Below are 24,171 nucleotides of genomic sequence, written 5' to 3' on the forward strand. Positions count from 1 at the left end.
ATGCTGTAATGTTCTTTATCTTTCTGGCTTACTTCACTCTGTCTAATGGGCTCCAGGTTCATCCATCTCATTAGGACTGATTCAAATGAATTCTTTTTAACGGCTGAGTAATATTCCATGGTGTATATGTACCACAGCTTCCTTATCCATTCATCTGCTGATGGGCATCTAGGTTGCTTCCATGTCCTGGCTATTATAAACAGTGCTGCGATGAACATTGGGGTGCACGTGTCTCTTTCAGATCTGGTTTCCTCAGTGTGTATGCACAGAAGTGGGATTGCTGGGTCATATGGCAGTTCTATTTCCAGTTTTTTAAGAAATCTCCACACTGTTTTCCATAGCGGTTGTACTAGTTTGCATTCCCACCAACAGTGTAAGAGGGTTCCCTTTTCTCCACACCCTCTCCAGCATTTATTGCTTGTAGACTTTTGGATAGCAGCCATCCTCACTGGCGTGTAATGGTACCTCATTGTAGAGAGGTCTTTGAGCTGGATTCTGAAATAAACTCCAGGTCTTTAAAATGATAGCCAATAGTTCTTACAAAAATAACAACTGATATTCCATTTGTTGCTCTATAGAGTAAATTACTTAGGTTTTTTAATTTACTTGTGAATTTTGGAATTGAGCATACAGATCTTAAATCCTAGTGCATGTGGCAATTCACAGTGATTGTGAGATGATGCATGAAAGGTACAAGGCAGTGTCTGTCATGAAGGAAGTGCTCCTTCTCTCTTTGTCCCTGTATCTGGGGGGTGTATGTGTGTATGTGAGTGAGTGTGTGTGTGTGTTCACAAGAGGGACTCTTTGTCACTAATGCTGTTCTACCAACTAAGAAGTTGTTTGATCGTTCATATAGGTTATGGTTATTTAAATATGACTATCAAAACAGCCTTTTTGTCCTTCTGGGGTTCCTAAATCCTGTTGCTATGTGCCATTTAAGTTCTGTCAATGACTAAAGACCAAATTGCCAAAAGAAGCAAATTTCTATTTGCAAGAAGCAAGCTATTAGTAAGATGTTTTTTGAAATAGTGAATTGAATGTCAACACTGGGTGTTTCTTAATAGACTAACAGAAGAGTCCCCATAAGGCAGTGAAATATTACATAAAACACACAAAAAATATAAACCAAAACCAATATTTTGTTATCATTTCACTGGATTATATTACATCCAGATGGAAAAACTGGCCTTACTTAGATTTTTCTTGTCTTCAGCGGTTTGTGTGTGTCCATCAATTTTAAATGGAGTATATTTTTAATAGTTCCTATTTTGCTAAGGTAAAATGAAATTTTAGTTCTAAACTATTTCTCTAGGCTGCAACTTACAATACAGCGTGCTACAGAGTCTCATTATATTTTTAAACAATTCTTTTCATACATTTATAAAAGTACAGTAATTCCTGTGGTTCATAAGGTTGGTTAAGTTTGTTTATACTGATCCTGGGAGGAAAAAATTTAGTTGATAGTATATTTTGAATATTTTCCTGAACTGTGAAAGTTGGCAAGATGAGTGATGTTCTACAGAGTTACTGGGAATTTCCCTTTTTGTTAAAAAATATATGAACTCTGCCAATTATAAATCTGGTCATTACAACATAATGTTCAAATTCACTTTCCTAGATAATTTCAATCATTTTCCTTGAATCAAAAATGATTCTTTTGGGGAAAATGGGGAAAAAAATCAGAATATTGTAGTCACTAAAGGGCTAACTCCTTACAGTATCCTTCTATGCTGACTGCTTTTCTGTGTACTTGATTTACCTTCCTTGAGGCCAAATTTATAAAATGAGGCATGCAAGAAATACTGGAATAAAATCAAATACTTGTCAATATTGAAGTGGCAGCCATGGCCAAGTGGTTAAGGTGTTGGACTTGAAATCCAGTGGGGTCTCCTCGTGCAGATTCTTATCTGGCTCGCTGCTGAAGCAGTTGACTTTAATGCTTCCCTAGTGGCTCAGTGAGAAAAAAAATTCTTCTGTCAATGCAGGAGATGTGGGTTCAATCCTTGGGTCAGGAAGATCCCCTGGAAAAGGGAGTGGCAACCCACTTCAGTATTTTTGCCAGGGAAATCCCATGAACAGAGGAGCTTGGCGGGCTATAGTCCATGGGGCCACAAGAGTCAACACGACTGAGCAACTAAACAACAACGAGTAGAAACCTGCCTAAGATCATAGAGCTGGACCTGGGACTTAGGATTTCTAGATTCCTGGGACTCGGGGCAGTTTGAAGATCTGCTCCTTGCTTATCACTAGACTATGTTTGGAAGAAAATCACACACACACAAAAAACAACAACAACTTATGATCAGAGGGGATTAAGAAACATCTGGTTCAACTCTTCTGTTTCCCTGGTGAGGAAGCTAAGGCTCACAAAACCACAGAATTTGCCTGGAATCAGAGCTGGCTCTAGAACCCAGATCTCCTCACTCTTAGAAATGTGTTCTGTTTTGCCAGCATTTCCCAAGGTAACAGCAAAGGACACCATCACCAGCATCACCAGGGGGTACCTCTTAGATGTTCAGATTCCTGGGTCCTGTTCTTTTTCCTCTCTCATGACAGAGCCCAGGACTACCCATTTTAGCAAACACATCAGATAACTTTTATGTCAATTAGAGTCTGAGAATCAGTGAATCTTATATATAGCATTTTTAAGAAAAAAATGCAGAATATTTTCCTTATATACAAAAAGGATATAAACTATATGTTGAAATAAACTGTTAGTCACTCAGTCATGTCCAACCCTTTGCAATCCCAATGACTGTACCCCACCAGGCTCTGTCCATGGGATTTTCCAGGCAAGAATACTGGAGTAGGTTGCTGTTCCCTTCTCCAGGGGGATCTTCTTGACGCAGGGATTGAACCAAGGTCTCCTGCATTGCAGGCAGATTCTTTACCATCTGAGCCACCCTTTGAAAAACTGACCCAAATTAAGAGAGATTAATTATGAGAGCCTTCTTGGAGGAAAGTACATGAGCCAGTCAACTGTGCCATTATTATTGCTGTTTTGTTGCTAAATTGTGTCTGACTCTTTTTCCACTCCATGGACTATAGCCCACCGGACTCCTCTGAACATGTGATTTCTCAGGCAAGAATACTGGAGTGGGTAGATCCCTTCTCCAGGGGATCTTCCCGACTCAGGGATTCAACTCATGTCTCCTGCTTGGCAGGCGGGGTCTTTACTGCTGAGCCACCTGGGAAGCCACCTGGATGATGGCACAGGGGTGGTTATGAATAAGTCATACATATATACATACGTATGAAGAATATTATATCAGTGGGATCTAGGAATCATTCGGGGAAATGAGAAAAAAAAATAAGATTACATAGAAAGGGATTTTCAAGAGATAAATGTTACTGTATAACTGCTGAGTTTTCATGCTGCTGAAAGACATGGAATTTTACGAGTGTTATTAGTAATGAAATGAAAAACACAATGGCAAAAACAAATACATGTGTGTTATTTTTATTTGTCAGAGATTTAATTCAACAATTAATTTGTTATCTAGGTCATGTTGAGGATCCACAGAGAAGAAATATTTCTACTCTTTAATGAGCTAAAGATTGAAATAGGAGTAATGAATCCTAACATAAGGATTAAAAGACACTTGCTCCTTGGAAGAAAAGCTATGACAAACCTAGACAGAGTATTAAAAAGCAGAGACATCACTTTGCCGACAAAGGTCTATATAGTCAAAGCTATGTTTTTTCTAGTAGTTATGTATAGATGTGAGAGTTGGACCATAAAGAAGGCTGAGCACCAAAAAATTGATGCTTTCAAACTGTGGGGCTGAAGACTCCTGAGAGTCCCTTGGACAGCAAGGAGATCAAGCCAATGAATTCTAAAGGAAATCAACCCTGAATATTCATTGGAAAGACTGATGCTGAAGCTGAAACTCCAATACTTTGGCCATCTGATGTGAAAAGCCAACTCTTTGGAAAAGACCCTCATCTGGGAAAGATTGAGGGCAGGAGGTGAAGGGGACAACAGAGAATGGGACGGTTGGATGGCATCACCAACTCAATGGACATGAGTGTGAGCAAACCCTGGGAGATAGTGGACAGGGAAGCCTGGCGTGCTACAGTCCATGGGGTTGCAAAGAGTCAGACACAACTTAGTGACTGAACAATAAACAATATAAAGATGTTGCTTATAAGGCAAACAATGTTGAGTATTAAAAGATAAAAATTATCATGAAGATTTGGAGAAGGGGGAAATCACTTATGGCTAATACAGGAGTGTGACATGAGAAATAGGGGAATAGATTGGGAAGGTGGTCTTTAAGTTGGATCCAGTAGGCAGGTAAAATTTATTCACAGGCAATGATATATTGATTTTGGTCACCTAAAAAGGCCACTGTAACTGTTTAAAATTGAATTTCTTTTACATTTCAGCCATTTTAAGTGAAGCTGCTTCAAATAGAAAGTGTGTCTTTCTCTTAATTGAATTTATTTTTTCAAAAACGATAAAATTTTCTAATCTCTTTTGGATTAAGGATAAGTAAAAAAAAAAAAACCAGTCTAGTTCAAAAATTAAGCATAATAAAACCATAAAATTTACATGATAATTATAAGTGTTTTAAAACTTGCAAATGATTAAATCTTTGCCTCTCATAGAAATTTTTCACTGCTTGTATAATTTTTTAGCTGTATGTTTAGTCATACATAACACAGGTTCCAAAATATGTTAGTGTGTGCTGATATGGAGAAAGAAGTTATTCTTAAAATTTCTGATCATAAGGATTTTTCTTTAATTAATCTAAACTTTAAAATGCCAACATTTTAAACATACGTCTGTATTTATGCAATAAGCAGGGGTGCAAAACTAAAATCAATCCTACTACATTGTACTGCACTTTTGTAGTGATATTTTGGGTGCTATTAACAAATAATAAGGATGTGATACATCTAGCCTACATTACTCTCAGCTCTGAATGTCTTTGTTCTTGAGCAAGACAGAAACTCTGGTGTCAAAGAAAGCATCAAGGGTTTTCATTGTTATTTGACTGTTGCTTTGAATACAAATTCTCTCATAGTTTGGACATACTCTTGGATTACTAGGTAGATTGTGTTTTGTGTTCCATTTTGTTCTAATAGCATCATTTATCCTTCTACCCCTGCTTCCTTCCTTCCTTCTTTCTTTCAACAAGCATTTAAGTAGGAGGCACTGAATAAGGCATCAAGAAAGTAACTGGAAAAAAAGCTAGGGGCCTTACTTGACTCACTCGAGGAAATGACATCAATGTGATTAATGAGTCCATGGATGTCTTTCCTGGGTACTACCAGGATCCTAGGAAGAGGCACTCGGCATCACCTTGAGATTAAAGAAGGCCTCCAGGAGGAGCAGGTGATATCAAAACTGTAACCTGAAATATAGATAAGGAGGAGCTTCTTGGTGAAGGTGCAGAGGTCTCCAGGTGAGGACAGTGAGGCTTTGGAAAGGTGGCTCACTGAGCCTGGAGCAAGAGTACAACTGGGGAACAAGAGACTGCCCAGCTGAGAATTCTAGATGATGATGATGGAAAAGTAGCCAAGGGAGACTTTTAAACAGAGAAGTGATGGCCTCAGATTCATAGACCATTCTAGCTGCTACGTGACAATTAGAATGGAGGGAGGTAACACTAAAAAAGAAAGATTTACGAGGCAGCTGTGCAAATCTAAAGCACAGGATGAGAGTCCTTTGGGAACTGAATACTGGCAGTGGTTAGGGGAAGTAGATGAATTTGAAAAGTATAAGCAAAAGGACTTAAAAATGCATTAAATTGTGTTGAGGCTGAGGGAGCTAGGGTGGGAGGCAGCAAGAAAAAGGGGGAACTCAAGTAAGACACCTTGGATTCTGGCTTATGCAACTGAGTTAGAAAATAAGGAAGAAATAAAAAATGTCATAAAATTATTTCCAAGATGTTCAGATTCCAAATATTTTAGTGGTGCATACACGACAAAGGCTTTAATATATATTTATTATTCACCGTAAGATTTCTGGGCTATTGGAATTACATGTGCAATTGAAAGTTTGTGTTATATTTCATTTTTTAAAAGTATCATGTGCCAGAGCTCTTTGGCTTTATTATTCTGACCATCAAAATAGTTTCCTTATGAGGAATCATCCTTGCCAACTCACCTAACCACTTATTTGAAACATCAGTTGTTAATAGATTGGCTGATATTTTATCTTCCTTAAAATTTGCCTTACATTAAAGGTTTTGCACAAAAGGTCAGAAAAGATGTTAATTTTCCTTTTTAGGAAATAGAAACATAGAGGTGTAAAATTTGAAAATAAAGACTAGTAATTATTTCATGAAACTGATGAGTATTTAACTTAAAGGTACTTAAAATCAGATCTTGACTTTAGAACTTTTATTTTTAACCAAATTTCACAATTTTATTCCTGTGTTCATCAATTTTAACTAAGTACTCTCTTTAAAAGAATATCCTTTATATGATATGGATGATGGCATATGAAGTACTGGTGACCCATTTGTAGTGATAACATTGAGAGTGTTATCCAACATGAAGACTGTTCATTTTGAAAATAAAAAAGAATTACTCTTGGGGTTGAGATGAAGAAATGTTTCGGGAACAAAGGGCTCTAAAGGAATGTTGGCAGTGGTAAAAGTGAAAGGTATGAATGGTGGCCGGCCAAGAAAGCAACTGAATATTACTTCCTTGATTCCAAAAGTTTAGTATTTTCATTTGTAATAAATGAGTAACAGTGATCAAAAATTTTTCCTGGAATAATAACAAAATATATTACAGGAAGTGTTACAAGAGATGGTGTCCTCTCTTAATCACTTCAAAATAAATAGGAGATTTCAACATGAAGAACAGGATTCCACAATGAGTTTAGCACTGTGTGCTACATATTATTCTTCAGAACAGTTTGAGGTTCTAACTGCAGACTTTTGAAATATGTATGTGTGTAGGTGTGGGGCGAGGGGTGATGATCTGTATAAAAACATGCACACATATCCCAGAGACATACATCTACATCAAAAGATTTATAGACTAATTTCGTAACAAGATTTTTAAAACAGATGCTTGTTAAATATTTTTCATTACCATATATGTAAGTGCGAGCACACACGTACACGCACACACAGGTAAATATATATACTATTCCAGAGGATGAATGGGAAATAAATGGAATAAGTAAATAAAGTAGATCTGCATTTAGCACTTAATCCCCAGATGGTCTAATAGACAAAGTAATGAAAATGTCAAGCAAGAGTGGAAGGTGGCTACAGGAATTATAGAAAATTCAGGAAAGAAAAAAGGTTAATTTAGACTCCAAAAAAATCAAGAAAGCTTTGTAAACGGTCACCATTTTATTTGGACCATGAAGAACAGGGATAATTTGAACATCTGGAGAAGGGAGGATAGATACTGAAGTTAAAACACTAGAGCAGAGTTAGATAACTACATAGATGTGTACATACATATAATATAGCAGAGCCAAGAACTTTACTGATAAAACATCGAATGCTCATGACAATCCTGTGAGGTAGATTTTATCCCATTAATTTAGAGAGGATAAAGCAAGTTTAAAGGGCTTCTTGAGATCACCTGTGAGCTGCTGGACTCCAAAGCCCCAGCTCTCTGTCACTTCTTTACGCTTCCTAAAAGATTTGCAAGACAAACAAAGGAAACAGCAAATATTCACTTTGATTGGAGGACAAGCTGAATTTCACAATATCCAGAGTGAAAAGTAAAGCTTTTCCGTCTTAGTTTATTTGACTTGATGAAGGCCAGAGGGTAAGGGTATAATAGTCATAGATGGCATGTGCTGTCAGCTTCCTGTGCATTGGGCACTGCTCTAAGAACCTTATGTATGTTATCTCACTTAATTTCTTAACAATTCTGTATTGTCTTAGTTTTTTAGGTAAGGAAACAGGCTTAGAGAGAAAGAGTAAGCCAATTTTCAAGGTCAGTGTGCTAGGAAATGGTGGATCTGGTATTCAAACTCACTGTCATGACAGTACAGACAGAGCCTGAACTCTTAACCACTAAACTACAGTGCCCTAGAAAGCAGAGTGATGTTATATACATCATATGTGTATGGATATGATATATATGTGTGTATGAATATGCAAATATATGTATATGCATGCGTGCATGCTAAGTCACTTCAGTCGTGTCCAACTCTTGTGACCCTATGGACTGTAGCCCTTCAAGCTCCTCTGTCCATGGGATTCTGCAGGCAAGAATACTACAGTGGGTTGCCGAGGCCTCCTCCAGGGGATCTTCCTGACCCAGGGATTGAACCCATGTATCATTATGTCTCCTGCGTTGCTGGTGGGTTCTTTATCACTAGTGCCACCTGAGAAGCCCATATAGGCATATACATATGTATATGTGTGTGTGGGTGTGTGTACACACACACATATTTCATACCTAACAGTGATATCCACAAATGTTTGGGTTGACATGACTGAGTTTAGTAGAATTTGTTTAACTGATGATCACTTACCTTGGTTTCTTTTATTTTCTTTCCTCATTAAATAGAATTTACTGGACATTTACTTTATGCCAAACATTCTGCTGGATGCCGGAATTCAAAGCTAAGGCACAACTCCTATCCTTAATTAGCATCAGTTTAGTTCAATTGCTCAGTCGTGCCTGACTCTTTGCAACCCCATGGACTGCAGTACACCAGGCTTCCGTGTCCATCACCAACTCCCGGAGCTTACTCAAACTCATGTCCATTGAGTCAGTGATGCCATCCAACCATCTCATCCTCTGTCATCCCCTTCTCCTCCCACCTTCAATCTTTCCCAGCATCAGGGTCTTTTCAGATGAGTCAGTTCTTCACATGAGGTGGCCAAAGTATTGGAGTTTCACCTTCAGTATCAGTCCTTCCAATGAATACTCAGGACTGATTTCCTTTAGTATGAACTGGTTGGATCTCCTTGCAGTCCAAGGGACTCTCAAGAGTCTTTTCCAACACCACAGTTCAAAAGCATCAATTTTTCGGCACTCAGCTTTCTTTATAGTTCAACTCTCATATCCATACATGACTGCTAGAAAAACCAAAGCTTTTACTAGATGGACATTTGTTGACAAAGTAATGTCTCTGCTTTTTAATATGCTGTTTAGATTGGTCATAACTTTTCTTCCAAGGAGCAAACATCTTTTAATTTCATGGCTGCAGTCACCATCTGCAGTGACTTTGGAGCCCAGAGAAAAAGTCTGTCACTGTTTCCATTGTTTCCGCATCTATTTGCCATGAAGTGATGGAACCAGATGCCATGATCTTAGTTTTCTGAATGTTGAGTTTTAAACCAACTTTTTCATACTCCTCTTTCACTTTCATCAGGAGGCTCTTTAGTTCTTCACTTTCTGCCATAAGGGTGGTGTCATCCACATATCTGCTATTCATTATATGCTATATATGCTATTCATATATGCTACAACACAAATCTGTTATTCATACTTCTTGATTCCAGCTTGTGCTTCATGCAGTCCAGCATTTCTCATGATGTACTCTGCATATAAGTTAAATAAGTAGGGTGACAATATACAGCCTTGACATGCTCCTTTCCCAATTTGGAACCAGCCTGTTGTTCCATGTCCAGTTTAACTGTTGCTTCTTGGCCTGCATACAGATTTCTCAGGAGGCAGGTCAGGTGGTCTGGTAGTCCCATCTCTTTCAGAATTTTCCACAGCTTGTTGTGATCCACACAGTCAAAAGTTTTGGCATAGTCAATAAAGCAGAAATAGATATTTTTCTGGAACTCTCTTGCTTTTTTGATGATCCAACGGATGTTGGCAATTTGATCTTTGGTTCCTCTGCCTTTTCTAAAACCAGCTTGAACATCTGGAAGTTCACAGTTCACATACTGTTGAAGCCTGACTTGGAGAATTTTGAGCATTACTTTGCTAGCATGTGAGATGAGTGCAACTGTGAGGTGGTCTGAACATTCTTTGGCATTGTCTTTCTTTGGGATTGGAATGGAAACTGACCCTTTCCAGCCCTGTGGCCACTGCTGAGTTTTCCAAATTTGCTGGCATATTGAGTGCAGCACTTTCACAGCATCATCTTTTAGGATTTGAAATAGCTCAACTGGAATTCTGTCACCTCCACTAGCTTTGTTTGTGGTGATGCTTCCTAAGGCCAACTGGACTTCACATTCCAGGATGTCTGGCTGTAGGTGAGTGATCACACCATCGTGGTTATCTGGGTCATAAAAATCTTTTTCGTATAGTTCTTCTGTGTTTTCTTGCCATCTCTTCTTAATATCTTCTGCTTCTGTTAGGTCCATACCATTTCTATCCTTTATTGTGCTTATCTTGGCATGAAATGTTCACTTGATATCTCTGATTTTCTTGGAGAGATTTTTAGTCTTTCCCTTTTGTAATTCAAGGCTGCTGAAGGAATACAATGGGTCTATAAGCATTACTTTATTTCTAAGATTATTTGCTATTATTGTTTCATGTTCTTTCTTGCTTTGCAAAAAACACATAGAGAAAACAGTGTTATGTCATTAGGTTAAAAAGATTCAATATAAGCAGGAGCCTGCTAGTTTGCCAAGCACTAGTTACTTAGTGGGCATTGTTAGTTGATGAATATATGTCATACTGCATGTCAATTTCACAGGCAGATTTGCAGGGATGAAAACAAAGCATTATCTTCAGGATTCCTTGAGTTTACTGACACCATTAAAAATTAAATGTTAAATCAATGATCATCTCTAACTTGTAAAAAGGCTGCAGAAGATCTTGAGGCAATAAAGTGATTAAAATGAGAATCATAAACTGTCAACAATACAGCCCTTCCTACCCCACATAAGCCCCAAGTGACTTTCATACAAGTTTTCTTCTCAAATATTGGAAGCACTTTGTTGGTTTAACCCTTAAGCATATACTAAGATGATACAGTACAGATATTACCTCTATTTTCCTGATCTGAACTCTGACAAGGATATTTAAGACAAATTTTGTTTCATTGTTTAATTCTAGTAGTATTTGTCAGTGGAAAGATCTGCTGGTTGAAAATAAAGAATGTTTATGATTCTTGCTTTCCCTAGGGAAAATTATCTTTCAAAAAGATAGTACTTGGAGAAATATTTGCCTTTGGGTTGGACTCCACTTAAAGGAATTCATAGTAGATCCACAGCAAAACCCCAGTTACCAACTTCTTAATGGGGTAATGGCATCAAAACTTGCAGTTGAGTTTCTTTTAATTTAACTTCACTTCCTTTATTCTTCTCTTTCAATTTAAATTGACACCATCTCACAAATTTCTAACTTGACTGAGATATAGTAATGAAGGGATTGGGTATATTTTTGTCTCAACTCATTTGTTCATTCTTTTTTCAAGCAATATTTGTAGAGAGCCTAGGATATGACAGACATTGATCTAGGTGCTGGGGGACAGTGAACCAGACCACAAGTCTCAGCCCCTGTGAGAAACCCAAGAGGAGATAACTCTTTAAATATTGCCTTTTTCAAAGTAGGTTTTGGGATTGAATAAATGATACCAAGGCAGAATATAACTGTTAGCAAAATAAACACTTATTTTCACGGATTTTCATATTCCCTTGCAGCTTATAAAACCTGTCAGTTATTTCTCCAAGATACCGGATTTTTCCAGCTCTAGCCTGGGGTTGCCATTGATTGCCAGTAGAATTTACAGAGATCTCCTTTCTGAGGCCAGATCCATGTCTCAGAGATGTTCATATGGAGATAGTCAATACAATTTGACCAGTAATAGTTTTTTGATTGTCTACGGGAACATCTGGATCTTTGACCTCACAAGTAGTTATACAACAGGCCCTTATCCCTGTGGAAAAGTGTTTGTTCCTTTGTGGCTCAGAGACCCTGTGTTTGCCTGTCAGGCTTGATGTTCTGGAAGTCATTTTCTCTAGCACTGGGGTTATTTAATTCCAAGGACTGGTTTGAATTTCTTTTAAAACTATAAGTGTATAGGATTACATTTAATTGTTGGTTTATGTACAGGAGCATTACTGCCCTGAGTTGCAGGGAGCACATTATAAGTACTCCTTTGTCCTGGGTAAATACTCATTCAGTTACAGGCTGGATGAGGTCCCATGAATCTCTGAATCGTGACGTCTGTGCAAGCATTTGGAGATACTGCTGATATTATCTATTAAGCTTGTGCTGTCTATAGGGTCATATAAAGTAGCTTGGAAATTGCAATGTAAATCAAGAAAAACAATGTCTAAAGCTTGGACGCTTTGAGCAGATGGCTGGAGCTGAGCCATTGTGAGTACATATTGTTGGCAGCACACGGGTCAGACAAAAAGGCGGTTGTTCTAAGCACTCAGCATCAGCCTTCCAGGGGCAGGAGGACAGAACAGGGAACTGCTGCGCGCTGTGTCGGCTTGAAGTGCGGGGACGTGGAGTCCTGTTCTGGTTCAAATTACACTCTGAAGGTGACGGGTGAATAAGGGAATAATTTTCTTCAAGTACAGCATGCTTTCCCAGTTGTTTCTGAGAAGATGCCTTTTCAAGCATTAGGGAAGGACTTTTGTTCCAGGAGCTTAGTTCTTCTATATCTCCTGGCATCTGGGATCTTGAGTGCTAATCGCCCCTGTCTGTGCGTTCCCAAGCCTTACTCTATGCATGATTTGAAAGGCCTGGTCTCCATAATATATTAATATTATATTCAGGCCAGACTAGGAAACATAGCAAGTCACAGTCTCATTCCCTGATCCGCCCTCCGTCAAGGCTATATGGATTTATACTAAATCAGAAGAAATCTGATGGTGAACACCCCGTGTGAGGTAATACTGGTTAGTGAGAATGAGTGAGCAGTTCTGTGGAATTTCCTCATGTCGCTGGTTGCCAGAAGTCTTAGGGATAGTAGGGTAATGTCATTAATTAGAAGATGATTATAAACTCACAATTATAAGATGATGCTTCACTCACGTAGCAGATCCCTCTTCCCATCGAAGGCTCCTGCCAAGAGTTGTGAAGAGCAACATCGATCAGCAAATGAGGCTGCTGTCAGTATTCCGGTTACAAAAGCTTTCTAAACACTGTTGGGATTTCTCTGCTGCTTTCAACAGATGGCTTGTGACCTGCGGTGACTTCTGTTCAGATCCAGGGTCTACAGAATCCAGGCTGCTGTCCAGTCACTAAATGGAGTCCCACAGGGCCGCACGAGGTCTGCTCCCTGCCAACTTCCTCAGCCTCCTGTTTCTTCACTCCACAAGTCTCCTGATTCTCTGAACCTCATCTCCTTCTAGCCATTCTTAGCTTCCTTCAAGTTCTCAATCTCCCTTAAGCTTTTGCACCTATGGTTTATGGCACCTAAAACAGACACCCTTCCAGCTTATCTCATGACGTTCAATGCCTCCCTTTATCCACTGAGGACTTAATAAACAGTTTCTCTCTCCCCTATCCAATTAGGATACCCTATTCAGAAACTCTTCCTCACCCATCAGAATGTGGTTACTATACCTGATCACCATGAGAAGTCTCCACGTTCTCAAACCTGTTTGGATTCTTCCTTCTTCCTTGATGCCAGGGATAAGAGAGCATCAGGCAGAGCTAGATGGTCCTTGGGCATCAGTCCAGTAACCAAATGATCTACAAGGACCTCCTACAGTCAGCATCTTTACTACACAGACACAGAAAGTCTGCTTAATCCTCTTTAATTAGGACTTCAGACATAAGAATTATTTGAAAATAATGTAATCAAAATAGAGATAGGTTCTACTGAATTTCCCAGGTGGTGCTAATGGTAAAGAACCTGCCTGCCTACCAATGCAGGAGACATAAGAGACGCAGGTTCGATCCCTGGGTCAGGAAGATCCGGTGGAGGAGGGCATGGCAACCCACTCCAATATTCTTGCCTGGAGAACCCCATGGACAGAGGAGCCTGGTGGGCTACAGTCCATACAGTCGCAAAGACTTGGACAAGACTGAAACAACTGAACACACACACACACACAGCATAAGCAGCTGATGACAGATACGTGAATATCTTCACTGAATGGGAAAGCTGCCAATGAAGGCTTTCTGAATGAGATATTCAGTTTTAGAAAATGAGACTTGACATTAGACCCTTAAGCTCCTCCCTCGCAGAAACTGGAGATAGTTGTCTAGGAAGGATTGGTCCAGTTTTCAATCTGCTCTTTGCCTTCAGATTGCCCATTCATTAAGTAAATATTTGGGGGCACTCCCATCTAACAGGTACTACCGGCTTCTGTCTTTTTATGCGTGCTTCGGAGGACTTGAGGCTCCCAGGACAATAGCTCAATGTTAAAAATGAGGAGGTAACTTGGAGTAACCCTGAATGACAGTCGAAAAAGACATGATTTTCTTGGCTTCTCTGCTTCTGAATAATTGTATACCATTAAAAATAATCATTCATTGGATACTTAATTCTACCAGACACTATTTTAGGTGCTTTATATTAATCCTCACTTGATCCCATGATGAACCCACAATGTAGGCAGTAGTGTTATCTCCATCTTATGTATGAGGAAATTGAGGCAAAGAATTACTGAGTCACTTGCCCAAGGTGATACATCTCGTAAATTCTGAAGTCTTGATGTAAACTCCACAGCCCATACTCTGCTCATCATAAGACCTTAGAATGTAAAGTCACCTGACCCAACAGGGACTTGTCTATCTACTAAATCAATAAAGTGACTTGGTTGGCCACAATGCTCTTCCCGATCCCTCCCAGATTAACGATATTTGTTTCTGGTACTGGAGCTGCCCTGTCCAAACTGCAAATCCTCACACAGCCCTTTTCCTTTGCCTGCATTTTTTTCAGCTCTGCACCTCACACTAGACTTTGCTTCCTCTGTTTTTCTCAAATCCTTTCTCAAAGGCTGATATTCCTACCCGACCCAAGCTTCCTGCCTCTTTTCTGCCCTGTGGACCTCTGTTCTCTTGATGTCTGGTTTTGCGAGTTACCCTTGGAGGGACCAGTGCTCTCCATTAGGAAAGGAGAAAAAATTTCCCCTCGTAAAGTCCCACGCCTTACACAGTAGAACTGTGTTCTCTATCTTGTCCACACTACCACCAAGTCCCCTCTCTCACTTCCAGCTCTTTTCTTCCACAAAACAACATTCACACCAGGCCCCCCTTATGGGCTTCAGGGTCCACAGACGCTTTCACACATATGACATTATTTCAGTAGAAGGCTGAGCATTGTTGCTCTCTCTGTTCTACAAGGAGCTTCAAAGGGGTAAGATATGCCTCAAATCACACAGCTGGTGAGGGCTAGGGTTGGGATTTCAGTCCAGATATTCTAGGTTCCTTCCTCTATATGAACCGATCTATCCTCTCTCTGTACTACCTCCCTTTTCTCTAACACAAAGTGTCTGTGGACTTCCCCTTTCAGAAGTCCCTGTGTGTAGGGAAATGGTTTTGGCGTTAGCTGTTTGCTTTCACAGAAGTATCTCTCTTTTTTACTGAAAACTAGCTGCAGCTTATTATCAACACTTGGAGCTTGGAAAGGATAGAAGATAAAATTCTGACATATTTTTTGCTCTGGTTGTCAAGATTTATGGCAGTGTTATTTGAATCTAATGGAGAATTCTCTGAGTTCATACCAGAATTATTCCCCAAGTGCCTTGGACCAAGATCCCCACTCAGTTGCTATAACTGGGTACATTTAGAGAGGTACCTCAGTTATAGTCCACATGCCGTCAGCCCTCACAAGTATAGGTTCTGCTAAAATTGGGCTTGCCCTGAGGCTATTGTCATGGTTTTACGTGATGAAAAACGTGGTTTCCAATGTGCGTTTTGATGTGTGCAGAGGAATTCAAAACTAAAAGTAGGGCGTGGAGAAAGTCTGCAGGAAGTGAAGGGCATAAGATAACCTAACACAGTAACTCTGAACCTGTGAGTTATCTAACCCCAGAATCTCCCTGAGGGGGTCCAATTGGACCATTAGAAAGTACAGCATTTCTAGTGCCCTCTACTGTCCAGGGCCAAAACAACAGGAAACACAGTTCATTCTGGATGTTTGTTTAATAACTTAAAAAAAATTACCCTTGGGCTGAAACCAGGTTTTCCAAGTTTGGGTTCATAATAAGTAGTTTTTAAACATTTAAAAATAGGGGTGTGTAATAAAATGCTGAGAGACTCTCTGGAGATCGCTGCTCCTGGCACTTCTCTAATAGAAAGCATACGCATTGAGCGAGCATTTGACTGAAGAAGAAAACAAAGCTGTTAAAAGCTGGTAGGCTCATTTTCCAATAGCAATATTAGCATTAATATCTTGCAAGTCACTGCTAACCATAGCTAATTAGAGGCCCTTCCCGACGGGTCACCTCGGGTTAGGCAGCCCACAGATTTGCTGTTGGCTGTGGGCAACAATGGATTTGTGAAGAATTTCTGCTCAGCTCAAGGTGATTATCTTTCTTTTTCTTTTCTGCTGCTGGTGTGTCTCTTATTTTGACTGGCTGAGGTTGGGTTGGACGATGAGGCCCTGATTCCAAGACAGAGCCAGGTTGTTGCTGGAGATCTGCACTGACAGATTGTTGAAAACTTATTAGTCTGACGTTTTAACAGCCTGCAATGAGATGGAAATCTGCTCTTTTACTGGAAAAACTTAGAAAGGAAAACATGAGCTTGAGCCGAAATCAGCCCCAGGTCCAAATCTGCCATCCTCTGGCACAAAGGGCGGCACAGTGTTGAGAGCCGAAGGCCTGGCGATGCCACCCACAAAGTAGGAGAGACTCGGCCACTGTGAGGTTGGAGCCTCTGAAAAGGCACCTCTGGGAGCCAGGGAAATGATAATGGGCTCAATTCTAGGTGCTAATGGCTCCAGCAGTAGCAGAAGTCGGCCTCACAGGAGGTTTCAGCCGGGTGGTTAGGGGTTGTTCCTTTGGCCATCACCATCTTGTGTGATGATCCAAGAAAAAGGAATAAGAAACACCTCGGGCTTGGTTCCTTGTCTGGGGTAGAAATGGACAGAAAGATCGCAGCCAATACCGTTGGTGAGAGAGATTTGGTACCACTGTATTGTAATTATTTGTCACACTGCTTAAAGAATTCACAGAGCACCTTGCTCTTCAAAAGCAAACCTAACCTTACTATCCCAGCCCAGAAAAAAAAAAAAAAAATGGCCATGCAATGTGGCATGCAGGATTCAGGACTTTAGTTCCCCAACCAGGGATCAAACCCACGCCTCCTGCAGTAGAAACTCAGAGTCTTAACCACTGGGCCTCCAGGAAATTCTTGAAATGTGTGTGTGTGTGTGTGTGTGTGTGTGTGTGTGTGTGTAAGCTCTGCCGCTTTGATTAAACCCTCTACCCTGACCCACCACAACATTGCTCCCATCCTGGGCAACTGCCAAAGAATCCTAACAGGATTTCTGGACTTTTCACAGGTAGCTGTCTCTACCAGGAGAGGCCCTCTCTTTTGCCAGCCAACTCTTTCCTGTGGTCATCTCATTTTGGAAGCCTTCTGGTATCCCCAAACAGTGTTGGGTGTCCACCTTGGAGGATGCCCATAGCATTTTATGCTCTAACTTCAGACCAGGCTTTAAAATTCCTGAGGATAGGATCTAGCCTAAATCGCATTTGATTTTTTCGGCCACCTTCAATACAGTTCTTGCATAGAGCAGGCACTTGATAATGGTGTCTTTTTGAGTATTCATTCATTCATTCACTCATTTGATAGACAGTATAAGGGAGTCTCAAGCTTCCATGCCATGTTAGGCTTTAGGGAGTGCAGTCCCTTAACAGAACCTATGTTTTATGATCTACAGACCTAAGCCATGTTCTCTCCAGGCTGATTTTCCAGGAGTCTGGCTTTAATTAGTATCCTTCGGTTCTTTGTTAGGGGAAAATGTGAGATGGGAAATGACCCAGATGTTTCAAGATGTCTTTTCAGTGTCAAGTTGCCCCTTCATCACCCCCTTTGCCATTCCACATCAGATGGCTGCGTCTAATCGCAGCAGTTACTGGTGAGTATACATAAGTATCCAGAAAAAGATCCCCCCTCATGCTACCCCCAGATAATCCCAAATCTCAAGTATATCCTGCAGAATTGCAGTAAAGAATTATTTCTTCATTTATTTGACTCACATCGGGAATGCCATGATGCATTAGTCATCGTGCAAGATGCGCAAGGGATGATCAAAGAGAACAAATGCATCAGCATACAGGCATTTGCCTTATTTACTAAAAGCCTTACTAGAGAAATTCTTGTATTGAATGGCCAACTTGCAGAATCCAAGTGCTTAAAGGTGGGGTGAGGGTGGAATGAAGGCAGCGTGTGCTAAGGGTGTGCCTCCTCTGGGCTGTGTCTGTTGCTTCTGGAAACAAGTGAGATGGACTTCCCTTTCCACCAGGGACCATGGTTAGCTCTCCTTCAGATCAAGAAATTCAGCTCTCTTTTTATTTTTTCTTAAAATAGCTCTAATCATATGTCAGAGGTTCTTTTTGCTTTGCTTTGTTGAGTGATCTATCAAGTGCAGTCATGGAGATGTTGGGTTTTCTGCATCTGCAGCAGCATCCAACATTCAGTCACTAGCTCCATCGGTGTCAAGAGGCAATTGTGCCCAGAGCTGTCTAATCCCTGGATTGCTGCCAAGGTGATGTGACCTTGGACCAGAAATTCCCATGATGCCCTCTGTTTCTCCACTTTACCAGTTGTGGCCCACCATTAGTTCCCCTCCTGAGTCAATTTCACATTTTTCTCTGAGTCATTCCCGGAAGACCAGCCTGTAGCCTGCTCCTCCAATGATTTTATATGCACCTAATTCCCTTTACTAATTTCTTTTCTGCTTAAGAAAAGGTATAATGGTGGAAGGAAATAATCAAATAATCACAACTATTAATTATTTGCTGATAACGTTTACCATTACCTGCTTGTGGAAAACAGTTACTGCCTCAGCTAATACAGGGGAAAACCAATAAGCAAAAAAATTTCTGTCTTGGGTTTTATTTGTTTGCTAATGTTTCCACCTATCCAAAAATATCAATATACCTGACCTGAAAACACTAGTTGCTGCAAGCCTGCTGAGAGACTAAACACAGGCAGACCTCAGAGATATTGTAGGTTCGGTTCCAGACTACCACAATAAACTGAATGTTGCCATAAAGCAAGTCAAATGAATTTTTTGGTTTCCCAATGCAAATGAAAGTTATGTTTGCACTATAATATCACTTATTGTGTGCAATAACATTATGTCTTTAGAAGCAATGTACACACCTTAATTTTTAAACACTTTATTGTAAAAAATGCTAGCCGTCATTTCAGCCTTTAGTGAGTTGTAATCTTTTTGCTGGTGGAGGGTAGGAAATATTTTGAGAATTACCATCATGTGACTCAGAGACACAAAGTGAGCAAATACTGTTGGGAAGTGGCATCGATAGATTTGCTTGACACAGGGTTAACACAGATCTTCAGTTTGTGAAAAGCACAATGAAGCAGTGCCCAGTAAAATGAGTTATGCCTGTGTGGTCAAGTGCTAACTAATATTCAGAAAAAAACAGGATGAAATTTTATGTGAAGCAAAAAAAATATTTACTGGTTTAAGAAAGTTAGAAGTGCTGCCAAGTGAACAATGTGTAAACTTTTTACTGTCTTTAATTTTCTTACTTCCTCTGAGTATAACATGCTACTATTCTGGAGGAGGAAATGGCAACTCACTCCAGTATTCTTGTCTGGAAAATCCCGTGGACAGAGGAGCTTGGTGGGCTACAGTCCATGGAATCGCAAAGAGTTGGACATGACTTAGCAACTGAACAACATGTTACTATTATAAATATTTGAATGTTATTTTCACTTCAGATATAACATCCCCTTAAGAAAACAGGTTTGCTGAGTACTTAAATGTGATTTTTTTAATTGTACTTAATATTCATTTTTTTCACAACTAACTTTATGATGAAAGTAATGAAAAAACACAGTCCACTTAAGAGAAATATACTTTATTGTACATTTTACTAGAACACATAACTAAGCTAATGAAAATTAAATATTTTTAATATAAATTTTTAATGTAATAGAATAGATGCCATACTTTATAACATCCATCTTGCTCTTCCTAAGTAAAAGGTAAATTTTAGATTTAATGTGGAAGATTCTTAGTAAATAAAATTAGCAACTAACTTGTAAAATATTCTGACTTTTAAAATTAGAAGTTTTTCTTTGGTTTTAATCTTAAAAAATAACATGGGCATTCAACTAGAATTTAATGGATGAGTTCAATTTATTAAGTCCTATTTTCATGTTATAATCTCATATATGGTAATTTAAATTGATATGTTCTGGTTCATAATAAATTAAAAGCTAAACTTGTAATGATATTATGATGTAGATAATACCACCCCATTTTACAGATGAGAGAGCAAGTTTAGAACAAAATAATCCATTATGGTATAGTAAGTACGTGCTTGCAACAACAGGATTTGAACTTGGGTCTGTCTAATCCAAGGCCTGTGTTCTAATAGGTGGCAACTGTTGCAAACATCACTCTCTAATGAATGAGAGAAGGACATATAAACAGACCTGGCATACTTGGCCAAGACAATAAGGAAGCCTACAGTAGCCTATATTTGGGAATCTGGTCAAGCATTTGGGAAGCCATCAGCTTTCATTCTCTCACTCATTGGAGAGGGAAATATTCTGTAGTGAGCTCTCTGTGCCTCAATTTTCTACACTCTTAAAACAGTATAATCAGAGTACAAGAGGGTAGATGTATAGATCACACTTAGAACAATGCTTAGCCCACAGTATGGGCTAAAGAAATTTTAGCTAGTTTACAAAATATTTGTTAAGGGTCTGGTATGTATAAGGCATCAGGATTATAATAATGAGGCATGTTAAAAACCCTGACAGTGAAACTGGTTTGATTCTTTGCAGTCTATAAAGACAATAGGCGTTACACACCTGAGTTCGTGTGTAGCACAGCTTTGTGCTGTGGAGGGGAGCATGTGACAAGAGACTCTCTGTATTGCTAGCAAGGCTCCAGCCCCTTGGATGGGGACTTAGTAACTATGCCCTGTTATTTAGCAGTGCTTGCTGGGAGTCATGGACACAAGCAAGGCAAGCTGGTCTCATTATTTTAGGCACAGGAGACAAAGCAAAGATGGAGATCTTTTGGAGAGATGAGATTCTGAGAATAAGGTAGAAGCTTGGGGATCAGAACTGGATCAAAGTCTGGGTCATTCAGCAGCAAGGGGCTGGGTTGGGGAGTCCCCAGATGCATGACCAGGTGGAGCAGCAAGAGGGGAGGGCTGCAGCCCAGAGACTCCAAGAAGGCATGGGACCTTCCCCCATAGCAGATCCTGTGGTTTTCTGGGACTTGGACCCTGTGGCTCAGCCCAATTAATCTCCTAAACTAGGTCTCACCCTGGGTTGCCCAGCAGGCAGGAACCTGGCAGCAAAGGCCCTGCAAACAGCGGCATCAATAAGAAAAAGTGCTGGGAAAAATCTGATTTCTTTCAAATCCTGAGAACTGAGAACAGTCAGATTCCCTTCAGTGCAATGCTTTAAAATCGGGTGCCATCATCAGGTAAGCAGGGCAATTAAAGCACTGGTTAGAGGTGCCTCAGCCATCTCCCAGGTAGCCAGGGAGATAAAGACGGCCTTGTGGTCATCGGACAGGCTGCCATGCGCATTCTTGCTGCCTGGTCATTAGCTTGGTCACTGAACCCAGGCAGGCCATGGCTTTTAAGGAATGCAGGTTTCATGGGCGTTTCAGAAATTTCTCTTGGATTTGTTCATGTCCAGGAAAGGAAGCAAGACCTCCACCCATGCCCACACCACCCTGCAACTTGAGGGGTGGACCTCTGGCTGCCGTTGGACTTGGGTACCCACCATCCTCTGCAAGCCCCTGCAGTTAAGGAAGGAAAACTCTTCCATCCTAGCACATGTGTGGGCATCATCCTTAACAAAGTGTAAGGGATCACTCCAGGGTTACTTCCCTGTAGGACCCAGAATACGGATTGCTAGAACTTCCTGGCACTTTGTTTCACCAAGGAGCTGAAAACAGTTTAGAAACCTCTGATCTTTCAATTAAAAATAATCATTAACTCTTTCAGGGCATAAAAAAATACCGCTTTAAAAAGCAAGTAATGCAGGAAATGGATCCTAGCAGTTTGAAAGGGGATAACCTCTGCCAAAACACAAACCAGACAGCTACAGACAGTCGGGTCAGACTCCACGGATCATTAACCCTCACATTTGCTCTCTGATCAGACTTTGTGGCATATGTTAGCATCCCCATGTTATTTACAGAGAAGTGAAGCCTGAAGAGATTAAATAGCATGATAAACATCACATGACATTTAGTTCAGCAGAGTAGAGCCAGGAGAAAACCATGTACTTTCTGGTCAGTATTCAGTGCCCTCTTAGAGCCTTCACGAGCACATGGTCTTCCTCTTTCCGCAGTCCACCCAGACTAGCCAGCAGCTTGCTTCCTTTTCATGGTCTTGAGCCAACTGCCCATCTCTGTGCACGATGTAGGTCATCTCAGAACATGGGTTGATGTGAATATAACTGGGTCATGCTTTTCCTCTCAACCTGTGCCTTTGTGTACCAGGAGGGTTCATCATTAGGTGTAAAGAATGTAAATTCTCAGATCTGCGAGTTGTTTTCTTCAGAAATTACTTTGTCTTATGATGTTTTAAGTGTAGGTGCAATAAAGATTGACGGGAGTGGAATTAACCAAGTTGTGAACAGTGAAAGAAAGAGGAAAATGGGCTGAAGTAGACATTCTCAGTCTTCCTAAGGACAAGGAAATAGATGGTGAAAACAAATATAGTCTGGTACTAAGTGACCTCCATAAGCCCATGGGAGACAGCAGAGAAGCAGTGTGTGAAGGGCCATTTTTATAATCAGAGTGTTGCAAATGGGGGAAATTCTTACTTATTTTGAAATATTTCAAGCATAGGAAACAGAATAATTTCAGGAACAAATCATTATAGAAAAAGTTGATAACCCCTGTATACCCTCCAATATTTCATTCATAACTCTGTGTATTTATCCCCTACCCTAAATTTGATATTTTTTTCTTTGCCTGTTTTTATGCTTCTTCTGTAAATTAATATATTCATAAACAATGTGTTATTTTTAGATATTTTCAACTTCATAAAATATGGAGATAGTGTTTTACCTTACATACTTTTACATGGTTTAAACATTATATATACTTTATATGATTTAAAACTTAGATATATTTTATATGATTTGAACGTTATATATTATATAATTTGAATATATTATACAATTTGTATATTATGTATTTATAGGTATATATTCTATATTAATGTGTTTTGTAATGTAACCCTAATTCATTTTCATTTTTAACTGCCATGTAGCATTCCAATATATGAATAACATTTATCTGTTTTGTAGCTGAATATTAAAGTTTCACTGATTATCAGTCTAGAAGATGACTTGCTGTATCATCGTCTATGTACATTTTAACTTAGTGAGAATGAAATCCAGTCATTAATAAGTAGAAATTTAGTAAAGATTTTACCAATTTTTCTCCAAAATGATTCCATCATTTTATACTAAAACTCACAGTATATGAGAATATCCATTTTTCTACATTTTTTTACAAACTTGTTTCTGCCAGATTTCTAAGTCTTCCCATATCTTTGGGTTCAAAATAGGCTTCTTTATTTTTATCTTTAATTTTCTGGTTCCTAATTATTAGTGTGGTGGAATATATTCTCTCTGTTTAATGACCATTCAGATTTCCTCTTTCATGAATTGCCTATGTCCTCTTCTACACAGGCTAACAGGCTCTTTTATCCTTTTTCCATTTTCCTTTGGATTATTTGTTATTTTCTTATCGATTTGGAGGATTTATTTACATGTTTGTGTGCCAACCATTAGTCAATCACATTCATAAATGTGGTCTAGTCTTAACTGATTGCATCTCTGGAGTTCGTCTTGCACAAAAATTTTAACAAGCAAGTTGGAACTGAGATGCAGATAAGAAAGTTGATATTTCTATGAGTTGATGCTTCTAGGAAAGCATTATGAATGCCACTTTTTCATCATTTCTTTATTTGAACAGAGAGTTCAGAGTCTGCAAGTTCAGAGAGCTAAGTGTATACCACTGAGGTTTGTGCTTGAAAATATCTGCTTGATTGCAGAGTAGGTAGCTTAGAATAATTTCAGTGCTGAAGAAGGACCAATTTTGAGAGTGAATGATTAACCTCAGATTATTAGATTGAATAGACTGCATATCTTCTATTGAAATAGAAACTGCCGGACACTGAGTGC

The 24,171-nt window shown here is 39.6% G+C and overlaps 1 protein-coding gene across 1 annotated transcript in view; it reads left to right on the plus strand.

Moving 5' to 3' along the window:
* Nucleotides 1–24,171, plus strand: part of PDE7B (phosphodiesterase 7B) — a 344,452-nt gene that overhangs the window by 81,918 nt on the left and 238,363 nt on the right. The gene's annotated exons all lie outside the window — the stretch shown is intronic.

The sequence above is a fragment of the Dama dama genome, chromosome 26 (genome assembly GCF_033118175.1).
Source record: "Dama dama isolate Ldn47 chromosome 26, ASM3311817v1, whole genome shotgun sequence".
Taxonomy (NCBI): Eukaryota; Metazoa; Chordata; class Mammalia; order Artiodactyla; family Cervidae; genus Dama; species Dama dama.